Below are 20964 nucleotides of genomic sequence, written 5' to 3' on the forward strand. Positions count from 1 at the left end.
AGGATATGAGATGCAGATTAAACTAAATTTACCATTTCCTATCTTCCTTAGACCTTTTTATCTTCTGAAATGCCTCTTAATATTATAAGCCTCTTCTTTAATGTAAATTCAAAGAGCATGGGGGTATTACAGTCGATTTATTCAAAATATCAAATTGTTACGGCAAAATAATAATGTTTGTATATCAGAGCGGGGAATTTGAAATAGGAATAGCGGCCGGGTATATTAGGTGAAAGCTTATCGATGTCATAAACTATTGTCTTTTGATTTTACTTCGTATTCTGATCATTCCAAAACTTATGATTTCTATTTTTGCTTCAATTTTTATATTGGCAATCGCATCTGCTGATCACTGTGGGTTACGGTTTAGTTTATCATTGGAGGGAATGAGGGATGGTTAAGGTTATCTGGATTCAAGAATTTCAAGATTTGGATTCATTTTGCACTACAGTATTCTTAACTACTTACTACTTAACTTCTTACTTTGCGGGCTGCTTTTCTGGTCGTATCACACGGGAGAACCGTAGGCTACTCACTACAGAACCGACACGTTTAGTTTATCGTACATATTTTTAGATGTAGGCTATGCCAAACCCACATTGTCGAAACACAGAGAACAAGAATATCTTGTTTTAAATTTTGAAATTGCGTTCTATCTTGTATATCTCATTAAGGGGTGTTTTCCCTGCTCAAATCATACACGGAAAAGCCAACCAGGATATATATATATATGTATATATATATATATATATATATATATATATATATATATATATATATATATATATATATATATATATATATTGTATATATATGTGTATATATATATATATATATATATATATATATATATATATATATATATATATATATATATATTATGTGTGTGTGAAAGTAAGTAATTGAAAATTTTTATAGCGCAATTCACGTCGCCAAATTCACGGTATCGTACCACTTCGATTTGAAAATAAAAAGGGACTGCTACGGAGTCCTCAACTTCATTACTTACTTTAAGTGCTGTTTTTCTATCACACAAGTAACCCCCACACACGACGTCAGGACTTACAAGATCAGTTTGTTGCACATATTCTTAAGTATTTACAGTATCACACGTCGTATTCCTTTTTAATTGTAAAAAATCTACCATATCGGAGCATTTAGAAAACAAGGTCTTCATTTTTTTTCCTTCTTGAAAGCCTTAATACACTCATTCTTTCGGATGTTAATGGGAACTTGTAATATACTCTTAAGGTGGCATATTTGAAAACTATTAAGCCTACACAATAGAGGTATACATCCCGGCGCCAATAACTTAAAACCACGTGTAATTATCCTCGTGTCGACACGATTCATGAGCTACGCAATGTGTAACAAGACTCTTAGATATTTTGGACGTCTGTTTTTCATAACTTGATGAATTATTACGCATATCTTAAACTCCTATCTGGCTATAATAGTTAGTCAGTGTAATTCAATTAGTACATGAGTAATCCTTTCTAAGGTAGGACACCTTTTATAAATCTTGCTCCTCTGTTTATTATGTTTTGTAATTTCTTGAGTTAAATGAGACTATAAAAGAGATTATTAGAGTGCCTTACGTGGATGAGATCATGGTGATGAGTAGATGGAGATGGTTTGGGCATGCTCTTCGCACTCCCCAAGAGAGATTAGTTCACCAAACTTTCAACTGGGCTCCACAGGGAGCTAGAAGAGTTGGAAGACCCAGGCCTACATGGCTGGGGCTCTGTGTAGCGCGAAGTGGGAGAAAATGAATGTAGTATTTATTTGGAATCTCAAGATAGAGACGACTGGCGAAATCTAACCAAGCTCCTTTGCGTCAATAGGCGTAGGATGGGATGATGATGTGAATTTCTTAAGTTGCACTTGAATAGATTGCAATAGATGGAGTTACAGTAGTCAATCCTGGTAATAGCACAGTTAATCACAATTTTATTTATAGAATATCCATCATGATACTTCTTTACTAAAGCAATGTTTCCAAGGTGATAGCTAGCAATTCTAACTATATTATTTATTTGAGCATTGAAAGACAAATTACAGTCAAGTGATACACCCAGACTAGACTTTACTATAATATATATCGGGATAAGGGGGGTGTACGGGGCCTAATCTTATTCTGTCGGCTATATATACTATCTGTCTATCAGAAGTACTACAGAGCCATAAAGTGGAATTTAAACTATTTGCTGGCGATACACAATCTTATATAGATGATACTGCTGAAACTCCAAACCAAATTCTTATCAGTAAGGGAATGGATGGCAATCAAACGACTAAAACTTAATGAAAATAAAACTGAGTTTATGGTGGTTGGAAAAAAAAAGCCTAAGACTCTTGGGCAATATCCAAATAGATATAAAGAACAACTCGGTACTGATATCAAGTCAAGTTTGTGATCTGTAAGTATCTCTTGGGAGCTGTGACGAGTCTCTTAATGCTTAAATAAATACTGTAGTAAAAACCACTGGATAATTGATTTTATAAAGAAGTACCGGGATGAACATTTTGTAAAGAAACTTCTAATAAACTGTGTTATTACCAAGATTGACTACTACAACTCCATCTACCATAATATACCCATAGTGCAATTTAAGACATTAAAAAACATAATAAACAAAGGAAGAACACTGATAAAAGGAGTCACACCCCGAGAAAGGATCACTCCTTTACTACTAATTGGTTTACACTGGCTACCTATTAAAGCTAGAATAGAGTTTAAAATATGTGCAATAACCCATCAAGTTATCAGAACCGGACGTCCAAATTGAATATCGAAGATAATTCCTACATATTGTGCAGCCAACAAATCGCGTTGACACGAGAATAGTTACGGATGGTTTCAAATTATTGGAACAAAGATACATGACTACTGTAGGTTCTAGAACTTTCAAATATGAAGCCACTAGACTATACAACAAACTCCTACCAGACAATCGTTTGACTGAAGAGATAAAGACTTTTAAAAAGAAGCTTAGACTTTCTTGTGTTCTAAGTGCTTCGATAATGTAGATTTAACACTAAACACGCAATATGCTGTATGATACGCTAAATATCTGAGAATGTAGCCTATACTACAAATTGATGTTGTAAGTCCTGTAGGGCACAAGATCAGAAAAAAAAAACAGCTCTTGAAGTAAAGTACGATGGGAGTGTTTGATCAGACTTTCATAAGAGCCTTGTTTTCTATTTTAGGACGTTTGCCGCCAAACTCAATTTCCTAGTCTTGCGAACATAATTCCAATAGTAAATACTAGCACTGATGGGTGTAAGTAATCTAAATCCGAGGAAAGGTGCTCTAGATTATCAGGACTTAAGTTCATACAGGCTTATTTTGAATTTATCATTCATGCCATAGTGCTTGAATATGTCATTCTCGAACAACTATAGTCAATTTTCTTTAGCGAGGCATATTTGCACCGACTCGCAGCGGTGCCCTTTTTAGCTCGGAAAAATTTCCTGCTCACTGATTGGTTGGACAAGATAATTCTAACCAATCAGCGACCAGGAAACTTTTCCGAGCTAAAAGAGCACCGCTGCGAGTCGGTGTAAATGCGCCTCATTAAAATAACTTGAGTATAGTTAGTCATTTAGGAAGAAGTGAAGGTTCTAGAGCTTTCATATATGCGATTCAAAACTACACAATAAGGTCCCACAAGACATCCAAAAGAATGAAGATATTAAGGCTTTCAAGAAGAAACTGAAGTGCTTCAATAATTTGGATTTATATAAGAAATAATATATGAAGGGTCTATTTCACTGTTGTTACTGTTCTTAACATATTTCATTTTGATTGTTCATTACTTCTCTCGTAGTTTCTTTATTTCCTTGTTTCCTTTCCTCACTTGGCTATTTTCCTTGTAGGAACCTTTGGGTTTATACTATCTTGGTTTTCCAATCCAATTAGGGTTGTATCTTAGTTTGTAGTAATAATAATAATAATAATAATAATAATAATAATAATAATAATAATAATTATTATTATTATTATTATTATTATTATTATTATTATCATTATTATTATTATTATTATTATTATTATTATTATTATTATTATTATTATTATTTGGCAATAAATGTGCAATGTACGACGTGAAATGTTGAATGCCTGGGAATGTCTACGTTGAAATGAATACAAAGGTCCTATAGAGAGTAGGATTCCCCTTCAGTATAGGTCCAGAAAAGCAGCACTTAAGGTAAAGGAACCAGTCAGCATACATACAATTATATTTTGCGGAGACAACTGCATGTTCTCTTGTAAATGATGGATGAGGACAAATGGAACATCCTAATTTTATCTAATTTCATTGCCGCCTTTGAAATAGTTGTGTATGAACTACTACTAAATGATTTATGGTCCATTGGTACTGGCGATGGAGCTTTCGAGTATATGGCCGGGAGCACACTAGCGACTCTGTGGTGCCACAAAGCCACAACATCGTGTGGCGGGGATGTGGTCTCCCATAGGTTTCCATTGTTTTTAAAGCCGCGCCACGCCTGTGGCAGGGATGAGCGACAGAGTGCCACAGTCACTTGCCACAGTCGCTAGTTTTCGCGGCAAAACTTGAAAATAATGGAAACCTATGGGAAACCACATCCCCGCCACACAATCCTGTGGCTTTGTGGCACCACAGAGTCGCTAGTGTGCTCCTGGCCTAAGGCGGGGAGCACACTAGCGACTCTGTGGCGCCACAAAGCCGCAGCATTGTGGCGGGGATGTGGTCTCTCATAGGTTTCCATTGTTTTCAAAGCCACGCCACGCCTGTGGCGGGGATGAGCGACAGAGAGCCACAGTCGCTTGCCACAGTCACTAGTTTGCACGGCAAAACTTGAAAACAATGGATTACTTGGTTGACAGAAACTATTGTGTGCGAAATCGAAATTCTTATTTATCATATGAACCGTTAAGGAGAAGGGTACTCCAGGGAAGAGTATTGTGCCTAATCCTATTTTGTATCTATCTTTTAGTCTACCAAAAGTGTTACAGAGATCGACACGAGGGGTGTTCTAGTTGTTTGCGGATGATACAAAATTTCACTTCTCCATAAGAGGCGTTAATATTAACACGACAATCTAAACCCTGTTATTACTAGTGATGGGGAATGGGTTACAATTGAGCATCTAATACGAAATTAAGATAAAACTGACTTTAAGATGATAGGAAAGAAAAACAATCTAAAATAGCCCTACACTGATGGCAAAAATATCAATGACAACTTTATCCCGGTATCTAGCAGAATTCATGACTTCGGTGTATTTCTCGACTGTAATTTGTCTTTCATTGCTCAAATACATAATGTACTTACAGAACATTCATCCAGACATTTCCTTGCGAAAGCAATAATTCTAAAGTAATATCCAGTGATTCTTACTAACAATCAAGTCCACACAAGCATTAACTAAAATCGCCAACGTGAAAAATGAAGTAAAAAACAAAAACACTCAAAGATATATCCATTCTTAATATGAGATCAGCCTTAAAAAGAAATGTAATTTTCATTGGTGACAGGATTAGATACGAAACAGTAAATAAGATTCAAAACGTGGTTGCTGATAACGAAACGAGAATAATTCGAAAACTAAAACAAACAAATAATTATATGTAATGTATTCCGGTTTAAAGACTGATCATGAATGACAGAGGCAAGGGACAGTGACATTGCCCTATCAAGCAGGGCAATGCCCTAGAGACTGACCATATATAAATATGATCAGCCCCCCAAGCCCCCTCTCCACCCAAGCTAGGACCAGAGAGGGCCAGGCAATGGCTGCTGAAGACACAGCAGATAGACCTATAGCCTCCCTGAAACTCCCATCCTGAGCTCACAAGAATGGTGAGGTTGTAGCGACCAAAGGAATTAAAGAGCTTAATACTTTGATTCATAGGAATCGTTGTTTGAGTCCAATTCAAAATGTAGAAAAGGAGATAAGATTGTTATTCAAGAAAAGTGCGGCGAGTGGTACTTTACTTTTTACTTTTAGGGGTTTATTTCTCGCCCTCTATCAGACACTAAGAGTCTGTTCAGGTGGGCCTTGGTGTGTGAAAATAATTCCTTTCCAGTTAATATTTTGCTCTGTATATTTTCAGTTATTCGCTAGCATTTGTATTCAGGCTTAAATGTTTTCAGATCACTATCATAACACTTTCCAAAGAGATAAGTCTTCAGGTTTTTCTTGAAAGCTGCCACATTTTTGCTATTCTTGACATCAAGTGGATGGTACTACCCACTTCATGCTGAAATGTGACCCTAAAGTTCGGAGGGCTATTCATGACAATGGTTATCACGGCTTGCGTTCATATAGACCTCTTTCGAATGTATCCTTTATTTCAAAAGTGTTAGAACATGTAATACTTGAACAAATAGTTAGTCATTTAGAAAGAATCGGAACACTGTCACCCAACCAGTCAGCATACATACAATTATATTCTACTAACTACAGAGATAGTTATGCTCTGTTGTAATTAAACGATCAGTTGGGAATGATGGATGAGGACAAAATATGGTATCTTGATATTACTCGATCTTGGGGCTGCTTTTGGTGTAGTTGTGCATGGTCCAATGGTATTGCATATAAAGCTTTTGAGTATCAAAAAGATTACTTGGTTACTGTGTACGAATTGGAAACTCTCACTCATCATATAGCCTACTTTACTAGGTCTTTAAAAAGTACTACAGAGACATTCAGTAACTATTTGTAGATGATAAACAATTTCACCTCTTCATAAATCAACATTAATGATACTACCGAGACTTAAAATCACGTTCTTATTTACTTCTATTTTAAGGGCTACTTTTCAGGTCCCATACTGCAGGGAAATCCTACTCTCTACGGGACCTTTAGTAATTCAGCTTGTAGTATACATTCCAAGGCATTCAGCATTTCACACTGCTTATAGGTCGTTTATTGAAGCACTTAGAAAACAAGAAAGTCTTCAGTTTCGACTTATAAGCCTTAATTGATATCTTCAGTCTGTCGGATGTCTAGTGGGAGCTTATTGTGTGGTCTTTAGGCGCACATTTGAAAGCTGTAGAACAAACAGTAGACACATATCTTGGTTCCAATAACTTGAATCAATCTGTAACCATTCTCGTCGTATCAACACCATTTGGTGGCTGCACAACTTGTAGGATATCTATGGCTGCACAATATGTAGCAATTACCTGAGGTAATTCGGATGTTCGATTCTGATAACTTGATGATATACTCTAAACCGAATTCTCGCTTTAATAGGCAGCCCGTGTAAATCCATTAGTATAGGAGTGATCCTTTCTCGGGGTTGGAAACCTTTATCAGTCTTGCTCCTCTGTTTATTATGTTCTGTAATGTCTCAAGTTGCACTATTGGTACATTGTGAACAATTTTTGGTAGATGGAGTTACAGGGTCAATCAAAAGTTACTTTACAGAATGTCTCTCCAGTTACTTCTTTATAAAAGCAATGTTTCTAAGATGATATCCAACAGTTTTACAATATTATTTATTTGAACATTGAAAGAAAAGTTACAGTCAAGAGATACCCGTAGATCACGATTTCTACCAGATATCGGGACAGAGTTGTTATTCATGTTTATTTGAATATCGTCCAAGTTTTTATGCTGTTTTTCTCTCCACCCACCAGAAACTGTTTTATTTTCGTCTATTTTTAGTTGTTTAATTGCCATTTATTCCCTTACACAGTAATGATTTGGTTTGGTTTCATCAGTGTCGTCTATATCATTCCATTGTGCTATGGAATGGATTAAAATAAGCAGCTAAACTAGATTAAAATAAAACTAAATTTATGTTGGTATGAAAGAAAAACATCTTAAGAAAAGAAGCTTGGGTGACATCCAAATAGATATTAATGGTTCATGTGATGAATAAGAGTTCCCAATTTGTAGGATACACGGTAGTTTCTGTTAACCTAACAGTATTTTTGGTTTTCAAAGGCTTAATCTTCAGTACCAATGGACCGTAAATCATTTAGTAGTTCATGCACAACTGTATCCAAAGCAGCACTAAGATCGAGTAATATCAAATTACCACACTTTGTTTTCATCCATCATTTCCAGCATATTTACAACATGTAATACAAGGCAGGCAGTTAATTCTAATAGCCAGGCCTTCTCCATCATGAGGCTCGACACTACACAGTATTCTAAAAGTTTTATTCCAGCTGTGACCAAGTTGTGGAATGATCTTCCTAATCGGGTAGTTGAATCAGTAGAACTTCAAAAGTTCAAAGTTGGAGCAAATGTTTTTATGTTGAACAGGCTGACATAAGTCTCTTTATGGTTTATATATGACAAATCTGTTTTGACGTTGTTACTGTTTTTAGAAGGATTTATTGTTAATTTGTTCTCATCATTTATTTATTTCCTTATTTCGTTTCCTCACTGGGCTATTTTTCCCTATTGGAGCCCTTGGGCTTATAGCATCTTGCTTTTCCAACTAGGGTTGTAGCTTGGCTAATAATAATAATAATAATAATAATAATAATAATAATAATAATAATAATAACAGAACAGATGGCCGTCTCCGTAGAGTATAATTTTCTGTAAGCAAACTGGTTATCTGGCAAAACTTCCATTTCTTCTAAGAGACTGATTAGTGGTTCAAGAATTACATATTCTATTACTTTTGAAATAAATGATAGATTCGAAATAGGTCTATATGAACTTAATTCCTAATGATCTAGAGCCCTTTTAAGAACCGGTTCAACTACAGATATTTTCTCAAATTTGGGAAGCTTCACTCATCGATGCTTGTGTTTACTATTCTTGTAATTATATCAGCAAGAAATAATATTGGCTTAACGAAGTAAAATAATTTAGAGACTTCTCTGAATGTCCAAAATTATCAGGAAATGTGTTAGTCATTACAAAGCTCGGACAATTCTTGAAATGTTGTAGTTCCATTTTTTTATTACGCTCCGAAAATAAAGTAATAGGCATTTTTTATCGGACGCATCTAAAATCTTTTGACATAATTTCAGGTAATGTATTATGTCGTCGTTATAAACTAAGTACGAAATTATTGATGAAACATCACCCCACATAGGCCCTAATATTACTATTATCAATGTTGCTGATGTTGGCGTTTGTCGAGAACAACTTGAGTGACCTTACAGTACTGTATATGAAATGGCATATTTTTTTTCTTTAAAGATATCTCACCCTATTCGTAGTCCAGTCATTCACTAACCACCTGTAATCTTTACTGAACTGAACAGATTTCGGAGAGGGTATGGGGTGAGGGAGCAGCTGATATTTTCGGCGGTGGAGTCATACCTACTATAGGCATTCTCTGGCTGTCACGACTTTTAGCTAAAAAATCAGTGAGCAATTTACTCTCAGAGTTTTAAAGATACTCAAATGATTTTCACAGGGTTTGATGGGTGTTATGTGAGCTACATTCATACCAATTTTGTATTGATACTTGCCATAGAAAAGTCACAGTAGCCATTTTTCGATATCCGCGTGAGGCCAATTTTCGGCAGCGCCGTAAATTACTCGTACAATACTTCACATATCTGAATGAAATTTTCAAGGATTTATGGGAAGGATATCTACTTTGTCCATACCAATTTTCACGTTGATATCTACTATAGAAAAGCCAGAGAAAACGTTTATTTCGGTAGGTCGCACAATAAAAGTAAACACTTGTATAAAATAACCACATAAACAGGTAAGTACAGAAAAGTAAACAACCACCTTTGCTATCATGAAGAACAATACTAGAAGTAGTCTATGTCCAAAGCTATTTCCTACACTTCATTATCATAACATTTAAGCCTCTCCTAAAATCTCAACTGCTTACCTTACAAATCACAACCATAGAGCAAGTTAATTAGTTGGTTGACGTGGACGTGGACTCGCGGGAGCCATTTCTTGAGCTAAGCTTCACTTCACTGTGTTTGAAGTTGAAGGGTGTTGGAGGAACTGGTGTGTGAGTACAAGTCTTTTTTCAGTAATGGATGTATTAATTCAGAAGTTTAAACATATCTCTTCCTCTTATTATTTTGAAGTTTTTATAATTTATATACTGTATAATAGATTCATTGTAATTGTTGTTATTATTCTCAAACTTCTGTAGTATATTCCGTCATTTCCTTTTCTCACTGAGCTATTTTCCCTGTTGGAGATCTGCTTTTCCAACTAGGGTTGTAGCTTAGCAAGTAATAATAATAATAATAATAATAATAATAATAATAATAATAATAATACCATCCATGGATGTATCTTGGGCTATTATTCGAATCGGTATATCTAGGCCTATTGGGTCTGAATATCTCTGGGATCCTTTCGAGTCTCCTCCATTTCGGTGGTAAAAACAGGCGCAACGTTATTTTACTTTAATGAGCCATTTTCTTTAACTAATGAATTTGTTTACCTTGCTCATCCGAACGTCAAGGCTGATAGCTAGGAGTTGCGAGACCCAATTAGAAAATTGATAGTGGAACCCTGTATTCTATTAAAAGTCGAAGATTGATATTTTATATTTTCTGTAGCATGTCCGCCATAGCAAAAAAAAAAAAATAGTAATACTCAATTTATTAAAATCTTAAAAATAGTATAAAAGTTTTGATTTTCTTATTACAATTTACAAGTTCTGGGTAGTAGGTTGGCCAAGGCACCGACCACCCGTGGAAATACTACTGTTAGAGTGTTATTGGGTTCTTTGACTGTCAGTTAATACTATATTAGATCCTTCTCTGGTTACGGCTCACCCTTTCTTTGCCTACACATACACCGAATAGTTTAGCCTATATTTTCTCCTACAAGATGATTGTTACACAATCATCTCCCATGTCACACCAGCGAGCACGCCAGGAAATCTAAGGGGCAACACAAGTCCATGTAGTACAACAGGGGTATAAATCTTAGGATGACTGTTCAAACTTCAGAGGTTATCGACATAAATTTGGCAAAGTATGTCTCGTCAAGGGGACTTTATTTAATACCTGCGTTGGTAAGGAGCATTGGAGTCAATATTGTAAAATAACCAAAGAAGAGCAGGAGCACAAACTTCACCCACGGCCATGGATTTATAGGGAGATGTGACAAAGGTTGGGGTCATGGATACTGCAGAGATAGAGAAAGATCACAGTCACAGCCATTAGGTCAACTTGGTAGATGAAGATGTGGCATCTAGAGATGAGGAATTCTACCTAGTTACAACGGGATCAGAATTGCATTGATTGAGGTATGCAAGTTAGTGCATGCTACTGTAAATATAAAGCTATCAGATCACCCTATCAGTGATACCGCATGTTCTTCGGAAAACTAGATTCCACTGGGTACCCAAGACTGTATGAAGCACAGACCAGCCCATATGTGAACCTGAGGACTTGTAATGGTAGAATGATAGAGCAACGTGACAGTATAACTATTGAGTGTCAATAAAGACAGTCGGAGTAGTTGAAAGTGTTCATAGCAGAGTCAGAAGGTTGCCCAATCCTTTGGCTGACTAGCTTCAAAGAGATGAAATTAGTGTCGTTCAAGTGCCATGAAAATATGAGCATCAACGACATAAGTTGTGAGGTATTACCGAAAGTAGAGGTTACACTGGAGAATTTGAAAAATAGGTTTCTAACAGTAATCGATATCATTGGGGATGTTTAGGGTACACTTCACCCGACTGTAAATCCCAACATTCCTCCAATCATCCCTCTATACAGGAAGTACTCTTTATTTTTCCGTCGTGGAGAAGTTTTTGTATGTTAAGTTCTCAGATTTTATGAAATACACTTTTGACACTGTATTAGCCTACAGTTTAGTGCGCGTCAAATAGGTAATAGCATTTAAATTCAGCAACTGCCGTATTCATTTTGAAATGATGTCAATTGATCCATGCACTGCAAGTTAGACATTCACCAGAGGACACTGTAAGACCCATAATTTTGCCTTTTTCCACTCCAATTGGAAGTTTGAAGGTTTATTCAAATGGTTTTTTTTACGTTTCTGTTTCTACATGCATACTTCCCATGTGTTTGAAATTAAACTTTCATTAAAGAGAAAAGCTTACCCTTCGATGATTCTTTTTTTATATCATTAATATTTATATATATTTTCTTATATATATATATTTATATAATTTTATATATATTTTTGGTAGTAGGTTGGCCAGGGCACCAGCCACCCATTAAGATACCACCGCTAGAGTTATGGGCTCCTTTGACTGGCCTGACAGTACTGCATTGGACCCTTCTCTCTAGTTATGGTTCACTTTCCCTTTGCCTACACATACACCGAATAGTCTGGCCTATTCTTTACAGATTCTCCTCTGTCCTCATTCACCTGACAACACTGAGATTATCATACAATTCTTCTTCACCCAAGGGTTAACTACTGCACTGTAACTGTTCAGTGGCTACTTTCCTCTTGATAAAGGTAGAAGAGACTCTTTAGCTATGGTAAGCAGCTCTTCTAGGAGAAGGACACTCCAAAATCAAACCATGGTTCTCTAGTCTTGGGTAGTGCCATAGCCTCTGTACCATGGTTTTCCACTATCTTGGCTTAGAGTTCTCTTACTTGAGGGTACACTCAAGCACACTATTCTATCTCGTTTCTCTTCCTCTTGTTTTGTTAAAGTTTTTATAGTTTATATAGCAGATATTTATTTTAATGTTGTTACTCTCCCTGAAATATTTTATTTTCCTTTTTTTTCTTTCCTCACGGAGCTATTTCCCTTGTTGGAGCCCCTGGGCTTATAGTATCCTGCTTTTCCAACGAGGGTTGTAGCTTAGCAAGTAATAATAATAATATTATTCTTCCTCTTTATACATTTTCAAAATATACAATTATATATTGAAATGTCGACTGTCAACCTTTTTACATGACATGGAAGGAAAGTATTCAGCCTACAGTATATTCTCATTTGTTTTCTTGAAAGACTTAGGCCTATATAAGTACGCATATTAGCTACATCTGAAAATAATTATTGAAATATTATTACTTCCTATAAAAAGGTTATGTTGCAGGTTCAGTCTGTTTGTATGTTTGTAAGCAGGACTACTAAAAAGCAATTTGTGGGTGTTTATAGGAAATGTACTAGAAGCGGGCCTTGTAATGAGCCTAGCGAAAGAGAGAATTGTAACTTCTGGGAGGAGGTAGTTTCAGAGGTTGCATTTCTCAGCCTCGGTGGAGGTCTCTAGTCTCCCGACTTTCATGTGAGTATTCTTTATTTTACTATTGGTTGAGATTAATGTATGCAAGTACTTATAGTTTGCGCGAGGAGAGAAACATGGTAGGCAGATGACGATAGAACAGTGTGAAGAGGGTAAAACGCTATTAGAAAAATAATGGAGTGTAGTAAGAGGTGGATAGATGAGCCACATTCCGTTTTTTTTTTCTTTTTTTACAATGCAAAGATTTCATGTTAAACCATTGCAAATCTGCATCTATGTTCGTATTAATTTTAGGTGCATTTCCGGGATTTCATTTGTAATTAACACATTCTACTTTTATTTGCTAAGTTTTGGTACTAAAGTGTTACCTGTTAATTCTATTAGGTTTTTAAACCACCCATGAAATTCCAGCCTAAACATCTGAATGACATCTGCCTGATGTCTATTTTCATAGAGTTTTTGAATGATGTGAACCATATTTTAAGATGGAAACTGTACGAAGCAACTAGACGTTGCTTTTCATGCAGATAACCGTTTGCATACTGTCAGGAATGCCTTGAGAGAGAGAGAGAGAGAGAGAGAGAGAGAGAGAGAGAGAGAGAGAGAGAGAGAGAGAGAGAGAGAGAGAGAGAATCTTTGTTTCATATTGCTATTGTCAGAGGAAATCCTATTTCATCAATACAATGATTAATTATAGATTATCTTTATCTCACATACCTAAGAATAAAATTTGGGTAATAATTCCATTTCTAATTTTGCCATTGACGAGCAGGTACCGTGGGAAAGATTAGATGTTCAAGTTTGATATTTTCATCAAATCTGGTAATATTAGATCTCTCACATGCCAGTCTATTTGCTGCTAGTCCTCTAAATCTTGTTTTGGAAGATATGTGCCTTATTTCATGTCTTTTTCTAAATTTGCAAGGAGTTAAATACTAGGTTCTTTCTGAACTATGTAGAAGTTGTGAAACGTTGGAGTAGGCCACAGATTTCACAAGTGATAAACGGGATTTTTTTGTTGAGTTAATTCTGTAAACTGACGTTAGGCCTCTAGTGGTCTTTTGTGAAGTTTCCTTTACAACTCCCCATGTGAAACTCTTGAATGTTGTTAGTTTGTATGTTTATTATTATTATTATTATTACTTGCTAAGCTACAACTCTGGTTGGAAAAGTAGGATGCTATAAGGCCAGTGGCCCCAACATAGAAAATAGCCCAGTGAGGAAAGGAAACAAGGAAAAAATATAAATATTTAAGAAGAGTAACAACATCAAAACAAATATTTCCTAAATAAATTATAAAAACTTTAACAAAACAAGAGGAAGAGAAATATGGTAGAATAGTGTGCCCGAGTGTACTCTCAAACAAGGGAACTCTAGCCCAAGATAGTGAAAGACATTGGTACAGAGGCTATGGCACTAGAATATGAGCATGTTATCATAGGCTATTACGCAAAACTATTGGTGTGTAAGGACAACCAATATCAGAAACAAAAACCGCTATAATTTATAATAGAAAAACATGTCCCTATCAACCATTAACATGATTTAGATAGTAGAAAGGCACGAACTATTGAAAATAAGAACATCACTGTAATAATTATCATTCCCATTTTCCTATTCCATCTGAATCCCCGGTAAACACTGTGGAGTCGTATTGTTGGACACCGCATTCTTATTTCTCTTATTACTTGGTCCGAACAGATCTGGCATCTTTGAAGTTAACCCCTTAAAGTATCGAAATTAAAATGCAATAGTGCTAGGAAGGTTGAGTGGAAGTTCCAAATTCTTCAAGGAAGGTTAAGCGAGATGTTTATCTGGTAGCAAATATAGTGTGAGTGAAGCAGCGATTGGTTTACCCATGCAAATAGATTAACACTCTTGACATTGGACTAGTGAGAATGATTATTGACCTTTGAAAGTACTTTATATTTTTACGATAAATATAACTTTCCGATTGGTTTCTTTCAAAAGAAAGGTTGCTAGGGAGGAATATGTCTAATTTTGTGAGTTTTGTGGCCAAACAGAATATACACTGCATATATTTTACTTTTGTAAAAGAGTTAAAAATGTATTTCAATGGTTTAAGAGTAAATTTGAGGTTTTGTGTTTTGTAGAAGGTAGGGAATGGATCAAATTATTGATGTTAGACATTAAAACTAAATGTAAAAAAGATAGGAACACAGCAATTCTTCTAATTTGTAATTATGTGTATAGCATATGGATAAGCCGTATGCAGAAACTTAGTGAAAATGATACTCTTGGTTTTCTTAGAGGAAGATTGAATTATGAGAGATGGTTTGCGTTAATTTTGTATTAGGAAAAATTGAAGAAACTTGTTACAAAGGAATTCATATGTTCAACTATTTAATTGACAAAATGTAAATATTGTATTTTGTTATTTTAGATAAAAGTTATTTTTTTTTTATAAATATTGTAGTTTAAAATGGACGAACGCTAAGAATAGGCCTAATATTACAATCGTAAAAGAAGCAAAACCGACGAAAATGATTATGTTTGCTTGTGAGGGTATGGAATAAAACAATTTTCGTATACTGATGCAATTTCATGATTTTGACTGATAAATTTTCATACCTCTCTGTGATCATGTAAATTTTGTTTCCCTACAGTTACATAGACGACACACTTGTGCCGATTTACATAACAGTTCACTAGCTACAGCCTTATCATCAATCTTTCCTCTTCGATGTCAAACCCAACGTGTCAGAATGTCAAAAGAAGAATGTATTAGTTCACAGACACGTCTTCATATTGTTTTTCCCTTTAGCTGGTAACAAATAGGTATAATAACAGATCGTCTCTTTTTTACGTGACGATTCCGTGATTTTCATTATGTTGATTTTTAGTTCGCTCCTATAGCCTAGTAAATAATGTCCCTGAAACTACTTACTATAGGCGACACATGTGCATATGATTGTCATAATATTGATCTAAATTCTAGTTACTATGGTATGTGCTGAAATAATATTTGTAAATAAACATCATCGTTCTATCGCCGGTTATCAAAGAAAAATCAATTCTGTGTCAGACACGTGCAGTAGCTTTGTTTCGAGTTCAAACAAGGAGTTACAGCGATCGATTACGCTAAATTGTTATAATAGTATGTAATTTTGCGGTCACGTTTAATCACAGTTTATACTGTCTTAGAATAGCGTCTTTTACAATGATTTATATATTTCCTATTTGTGATCAAGAATGACACGGAAAACAATAAGGAAATGTAATATTCATAGAAAACTGAAAAGAAACGCGGCGAAAGTAAATGGAAAATAAAACTTCAAGCAGGCAGGGGTGTCTGGCTCGAGCGACGCTCACTTGTTTCTGTCGTCCGCCTCCATCTATCGGTGAACGCGGCTTAGGCGGCTACACAACACAGTGTATCAGCTGGCTTGAGTGTGGTTAGTTGTCAGGCATGGAATCCCCATGAATACTCAATGTACTCGCGTATATTATGTGTGCAGAGTGTTTTTGTCCCTGGAATACCTCGTTTTATAGTGCTTGCAGTTCATCACGCCAATTCAACACGCCGTTAGATTACGGGAAAAGCTTCATATAAAAGGGTGAGTAAGGAAAGTTGGTCGTCTGCAGACAAGAGCGTCGTCTGCTCAGTAGTGGCGGGAACCCTTTGGTTATCTTGTAATTGTCATTGACAGGAAAACACAACCGTGAAATTAAACTTGTTATCCTTTCGTAGAATTTGTGATTTGTATCTAAGAAAATTTAGTTTATTACCTACGATGTTTCCCCTCGTTTGGCGCTGTCAAACATTGTATTTCGGTTTTCGATACAAAATATCTTTTTTGTCCCTTTGAATGTTTATTTCCTAGCAAAGATCATACACATGTGTATAGTATGATGCAATTGTGGCTCTGTGCAGTACAGGATGCGCAAGTGGAATTTTAGCCATGCGTGTCTGTAGGAGAACGTTGGAATATTCCATGCCGGGAAAATTCAAATGGTTTATTGTTTTATTATTGTAATGACCTAACATTCTGACGCAGACAGCATGCTGGTGTTTCCATAATTGTATGTTGGTATAATTTATGAGTGGTCATGCGAATAAGGGAATTGCATTTTGCCAAAAAGTAAAATTGACAAATGATTAATGCATAAATGTGCTATTTCATCAGTTTACCCCTCTGCTAAATGTCTGTGTGTGACAGACAGATGGGTATAAGTTTTACGTTGATCTGGATGAGAATGAGACTAGCGTTTAGCATAACACCACGGCCTCTCTCTCTCTCTCTCTCTCTCTCTCTCTCTCTCCTCTCTCTCTCTCTCTCTCTCTCTCTCTCTCTCTCTCTCTCTCCTTTTTGGCCTTATACATGGTATTGTATATAAATGTATGTTGTTTACTTTGATAGTAGTACCAAATTTAAACAAGAGCCAGTTTCCACCGTTTTTGTAGAGTGGAGACCTGTATGATAGAAGGGGTTAATGTTTCACATACTATTTAAAATACCCTATTCTTAGTTGGTGATAGATCTTAAATATATATTTTTTGCGATGCTGTAGTCTTTTGTACGATTTCTCTAACTCCTATGCTAAATGAGAGGGTGAGCAAGTATTAGTACTCTACATAACATCGTTACATAAGCAGCATCTATAATCGGATATGGCTGATTAAGAACTCTACTAGTCGCATTCTTCAAACAGGTTGAGTCACCTTTGTAACTTGTATGGTAATAAAATTATTTTTTTAAATCCGAGAAACCGTTGATTTTTATTCATTTAAACATTGGAACTCGAAAGTCGTGTGTATAAATGAATGTTTGGTTTGTTTTTCTGTAACCTTTGTTTTTTAAGGAAATGGCTTTGGATCCCCAAGTAGTCAAAATGCTATGTTTCTACCTCGGTATCAAATTGGTATCTACATTAAACTTGCAGATGTTCGGAATTGGATATCATTATATTTTTCAGCTGTAGATTTGCTGTTGCTTGGACTTAAGGCTAGCTGGTCCAACAATAAGTAATTTACGGATTTCTTTAGAGAACAAACGTTTCATTATTCTTAAAATTCTACAATAATTATTGTAGACATAATTCATTTGTATCATTAATGTTATTCAAAATTATTATGAAAGGATATGAACTGGTTAGCCTAACTTTCACTAGTTATATCATCATCTCCTCTTACGTCTATTGTCGCAAGGGGCCTGGATTAGATTTCGCCAGTAAGAAATCTCTGTCTTGAGCTTTTAATTCAACACCTCTCCATTCATCATCTCCGACTTTACTCTTCATAGTCCTCAGCCATGTAGGCCTGGTTCTTCCAATTCATCTAGTACTTTGTGGAGCATAGTTAAATGTTTGGTGAACTAATCTCTTGGGGAGTGCGAAGAGAATGCCCAAACCATCTCCATGTAGGCCTACTCATCGTGGTCTCAGCCACATATGACACTCGAGTAATCTCTTTTGTTTCCAGCCCTGCCATTTAACTCCCAATATTCTTCTGAGGGCTATGTTCTCAATTTCGTACATTTTTTTTTCTTTCCCTTGATCTCTTTAGATTGAGGTGCCATGCTCGGAAAGGTTTAGAATTCTGTTTTCACTAAGTCCAGCAAATGTTTGTATCCGTATACTGTACAGCAACGCGTGAGTCTTAATTAATAAACGTGAGCTGTAGGCCTACGAATCGGAACACACACGTAGGTTTCAAAATAATTACTTTATATCCAATCCCTTCTTTAATGAATAGTAACCCAAGCTCAATAAGTTGACCTTGAGTTTATCTTTTGAGATTTATGTGTTGTTTTTTACCAAACCCTGATTTGGTATGACAGGATACTGTAGAAACTTGCATGTGGTTACATAGGCTAATTATTTACAAAGATTTTGTTAACGTATCCCTGTTAGGAATATATTTCTTTATGAAGGCTGCATTTCTTTAGGAATATCGTATTTCTCTGCATTCAATATATTAGATATGCTATATTTAATATTCATCAATTAGAATACTTATTTTTCCTGATGGTTTTGCTATTTCCAACTCTATATTTTTCATTGACTTGATACCAAACGTTTTGGGTTTTTTTATTAACTTGGATCTCTTATTTTTTGTCTTCTTTATGTATGTGTATTTTATTTTTTATTCAAGTTATAGTATCCGTTATTTTCTATTTTGGCCACAGTATCTTCAGCGTTGTCCATGCGAGGTATATTTGTTTCATAATAACCAAAAAGAGAAAAGCTTACCCCTCAGATTCTTCTTCTCGTAATTTACATTAATTCGGTAATGTGCAGGACTTTATAACAACGCCCTCACGTTACATCCATGCGGTAGCCTACTCTTCACTAACCGTCACTGTAGTACATTGTCTTCAACGTCTCTCCTTTTCAAATCTTTTATCTTGAGATCTGAAGATTTGTTCACATTAGAAAAATGAAGACGAAATGTAATATAATATTTTTGTCTTCCAGTTGACAATGATAACGAATGAATCAACAGAATGGAAGTAAAATTAGCTTGAAATAGTATTGTTATATTAAAAATAGGATTGAACACGTCGCGTTGCTATATTTTTAAAAGAGGCCTAATAGATATCCAGATCAATGCATACAATAGTCTTTACCTGTGACATGTAGGCTGATATGATCAACGGAAAATTGGTTTCTATGTATGAAACGTAATATTCAAAATGATTGAAAATGTGTAAGAAAGATTAAATAAACGTTTAAAAAACCGACAAGGAAGGGAGAGGAGTTAATGAAATACAGCTAGGCACTATAATGTTGTGAAAGTGGCTTAGTTGTTTAAGGAAGGTGATAGTTTATTGATGTAAAGAGCTTCTATGAGAAGGAGCGAGAGGCAATCGGATGTTTGGGAGAATATTTCGAAACTGCTGTACTGAATTTGAGATTACTACGAATTTCAATGTTTAAGCACAGTTAGTTACCTGTGGAAAGAAACTGTTTGCTTCACATAGCACATGCTATCGCTCTCGGGATGATTTATATCAAATTCTGCAGTACGGGTAATTGTTATTCTATTTTTTCCTGTCTTGTTGATTTAGCATTATTAATTGTATGAATATCTTCGCAGACGATTGGGTCTATTTGCCTTACTCATTTAGCGTGAGATCTTTGTTATGGTTGTAATGTGATTTTACGAGTCATGTAGAACCAGACGTAACTAACTTAAGCTGGCTAATATACAGCTTTCTCACATGTCCCCTTACAGTTTACACCCTCCCTCTCTTTAACAATTACCAGTACTAATATATATATTTCATAGCGTCTGTGGACTGTGGTTTCTCATCTGGTTAGTTTCATTCTCTCTCTCTCTCTCTCTCTCTCTCTCTCTCTCTCTCTCTCTCTCTCTCTCTCTCTCTCTCTCTCTCTCTCTCTCTCTCTCTCTCCACATTAATGTTGGCCTTGCGCGTTTATATAAAGAACTACTTATTTATTGAAGAATTACAAGACTGGAATGATAAGTCGCATATGTTGAGTCATTCTGTTCACATGTACTGTAATTCAGAAGTTCTTATTAGAGTAAAAAGTTAACAGGGATTTTAATGTTATGTTTGTAATATCTCGGTCAATGCCTATTTATTTGAGGATATTTATTGATTATTTAAGCAATCTGTGATGGCTCTCTCTCTCTCTCTCTCTCTCTCTCTCTCTCTCTCTGCGCGCACGCGTGCGGGTGTATAAATCTAGAGGGAATGAGCTAGATTTGGAAATCTGCAGCCAGGCTGGAACCGTTCTTTGCAAGCACTCTCTTTTATGCGTCATTGCTATGGTAAAAGGGTCACAAACTTAACCTACATCTAATAGATCTCTCTCTCCCTCTCCCTCTCTCTCTCTCTCTCTCTCTCTC

At 35.7% G+C, this 20964-nt stretch overlaps 1 protein-coding gene across 1 annotated transcript in view; it reads left to right on the forward strand.

Annotated features, from left to right (window-relative positions):
- Positions 1-16514: 16514 nt before the first annotated feature.
- LOC137634335 (kinase D-interacting substrate of 220 kDa B-like) overlaps positions 16515-20964 on the forward strand; it is an 860646-nt gene continuing 856196 nt past the window's right edge. Inside the window, exon 1 of the mRNA XM_068366729.1 lies at positions 16515-16705. The gene's annotated coding sequence lies outside the window, so the exon portion shown is untranslated. The remainder of the gene's footprint in view (positions 16706-20964) is intronic.

Source organism: Palaemon carinicauda, chromosome 44, assembly GCF_036898095.1.
Source record: "Palaemon carinicauda isolate YSFRI2023 chromosome 44, ASM3689809v2, whole genome shotgun sequence".
Lineage (NCBI taxonomy): Eukaryota > Metazoa > Arthropoda > Malacostraca > Decapoda > Palaemonidae > Palaemon > Palaemon carinicauda.